Source organism: Prionailurus viverrinus, chromosome C1, assembly GCF_022837055.1.
Source record: "Prionailurus viverrinus isolate Anna chromosome C1, UM_Priviv_1.0, whole genome shotgun sequence".
NCBI classification, from domain to species: Eukaryota; Metazoa; Chordata; class Mammalia; order Carnivora; family Felidae; genus Prionailurus; species Prionailurus viverrinus.
Genome location: NC_062568.1, coordinates 7,563,627 through 7,566,467, shown reverse-complemented (window position 1 = coordinate 7,566,467; position 2,841 = coordinate 7,563,627).

Below are 2,841 nucleotides of genomic sequence, written 5' to 3'. Positions count from 1 at the left end.
AAGGAGTCCTGCCAGTTCTTCCATGGAGAGAACTTTCTTAAATCTAAAAGAGATAACTCAGGAGAGGTTTTATGTAGACCGTGTTGATGCAACGTATGACATTCTCAGCCACACATCTACGGCAAAAGCAAACATGGATCTTACTTGCCTGGCTACTTTTCACTCTGACTCGGCCACAAGACCAAAAGCAAGCTCTCAAGGGACAACTCCACAAATCCAATCAGTAAGACATCACAGGGGGCCCCTGGCTGGCTCAGTCGGTTAAATGTCTGACTCTTGCCTTCAGTTCAGGTCATGATCTCATAGTTCGTGGGTTCAAGCCCCTTGTGCTGACAGCGCAGAGCAGGATTCTCTCTCTCCCTCCTTCTCTGCCCCTCCTTTGAAAAGTAAATAAATAAAAAACTAAAAAATATATAAGACATGACATGGCCAGCACTCAATACAGCATAAAGGAGGCTACGGGGGGCTCCTATGTCCTCTATGAGGAAGTACATCATATTGGAGGGATACTCAATGCCAGCACATTATCTGTCTTGCCAGAAAATATAGCATGAGAGCTATTTGAGACACAAATGTATGACTCCAGGTGGGGTGTCAGGTGTACCCTGGATGGGAACATGGTTCTACGTAGCCATTACGCTCTGATGCTATTAAACCGGCCTCCTTTGCACTATTTCCAAGCTAACAAAGCACCTTTCCTTTACATTTTGTAAGCAGAAGAGAAGAGGAAGAGAAGGGTGCTGGGCTGCACAACAGATATATCCCAGGGATCCTGGCATTATATTTCTCGTTATAAAATTTGCCTTCTTGTGTAATGTGTTTCCAAGAGAGTTTGATTGCTGGTATATCCCTCTTCTGCTCCTTCCGGAAGGTACACTTCCTCTTCATCCGATCAACAAATTAAGCTTCCAAGATGAAAGAGTTTCAGGGCCCCAACCTTGGAGAAATCATCAAAGCCAAGGCCACTTTGTTTCCCTGATGACACCTCTGGTCCCTCAGCACGTCCTTCTCTTTCAGACGTTTACGGTTACATGTGATCATCATTAATATTTTACTCGCGTTTTTTTTTTAATGTTTGTTTATTTTTGAGAGACAGAGAGAGACAGAGCAGGAGCGGGGGAGGGGCAGAGACAGAGGGAGACACAGAATCCGAAGCAGCTTCCAGGTTCCGAGCCGGCAGCACAGAGCGTGACGCGGGGCTCGAACCCACGAACCGCGAGGTCATGACCTGAGCCCAAGTTGACTGCCTAACCAACTGAGCCACCCAGGCGCCCCACTCATAGTTCTTTTACACTCTCAGTTCGGGGATGTGATTAAAGTTAGCTGACTCCTAGAGCATCCTTGTCTAAGAACAGTTCTTTCCTGGTTCAAATGGCTCCTCACATCTCTCTGTGCTGGTCCCATCTCAACCCTGGAAGCACAGTCAGTATTCTTCCCTGTCACCATGAAACGTCCCTTAGAAAGAACACTTCCTTTTGACTTGTTCATTATTCTTGCACCCCTCAGATGTCCACTTCAGCTGCTCTCACGTCTCTGGGAAGATGATTCCAGTCCTCTGCTTCCCCTGTGTCCCCTTTCGGGCCCATCAGGTCAGTGTTCCATAGACCAAATGTCCTTGTAGTGAATAAACCCCCCTTTGTCTTATTTTGCTATGTGTTCTGTCTCTCTAGTTTTGCATCTATGACTTGGGGCACCTCCAATTTATAATCTACCTCCTATGTAACTCCTACCAAGAAATGCATGTTAATAGCTTTCTATTGTTGCATGACAAATTGCCACAAATCTGGCATCACAAAATAATACAAATTTATTACCTCACTGTTTCTGTAAATTTGGGCACGGTGTGACTGGATTCTCCATTCAGAGTCTGACTAGGATGAAATTAAGGTATAAGTGGAGGCTTCAGTCTCATCTGGCTTCATGGTCCTATTCCAGGATCACTGATGTTGACCAGAGTAGAATTTATTTCACTGAAGTGGCAGGTTGGAGACCCCATTCTCCTTCTAGTTGATGGCCAGAGACAGCTCCCAGCAGCTAGAGGCTGCCTGAGGTTCCTTGCCACATGGCTTCCATTGGTAGTTTGCAACCTACGTCACTTTCTTCCAGGACGGTTAGTGCGTATCTCTCCGACTTTCTCTTGTATGATCTGCCGGAGACAACTCTCCACTTTTGAAGAACACATGTCATGAGGTCAGGCCCATCCAGATAATTTCCCTATCTCAGGCTCTACTGATTGAGGATTTTAACTACATCTCTAAAATCCCTTCACTGTGGTAGGTGGGTTAGTGGGCTAATTAACTGTGAGAAGATGTGTACATGGAACCACAGGAATTCTTGGAGGGACCATCTTAGAAGTCTGCCTCCTGGTCAGGTTTAGAGTGAAACGAATAAAGAGTAAGTTTTGGGGTCCCTCATTTGCATAACCTTTTCCAAGTCTCTAGGGAAGGCCCTAGCAATGTGTTCACATGGTCATATGTTTATATTCTTTGCGAACGTAATGTATTTTGCCCACGTTGCGGTAATGCAACTCTAACCTAATCTACTCTGAAGTCCCTCTGTCTTTGGTTGCGTCATGGTATTTTGGGGACCTAGCTAAGGGGAAGATGGGTTAGGGATACTCTCAATTTCTGCATAAGGTGGTATTTTTATATGGTACCCAGTCACTTTTGGGCACTAGCTGGGAACACCTTACAGGAATGCTCCCGCTGTTCACAATACTCACACGCCTGTTGACATAACATAAAGGTGTATCTATCCAAGGTTGCGATGCATTATGAATGAGCCTCATGGGATCCAGTGCTGGAAATGTGTGAGAAGAGAAGGAGGAAAAGTAGTTTTAGC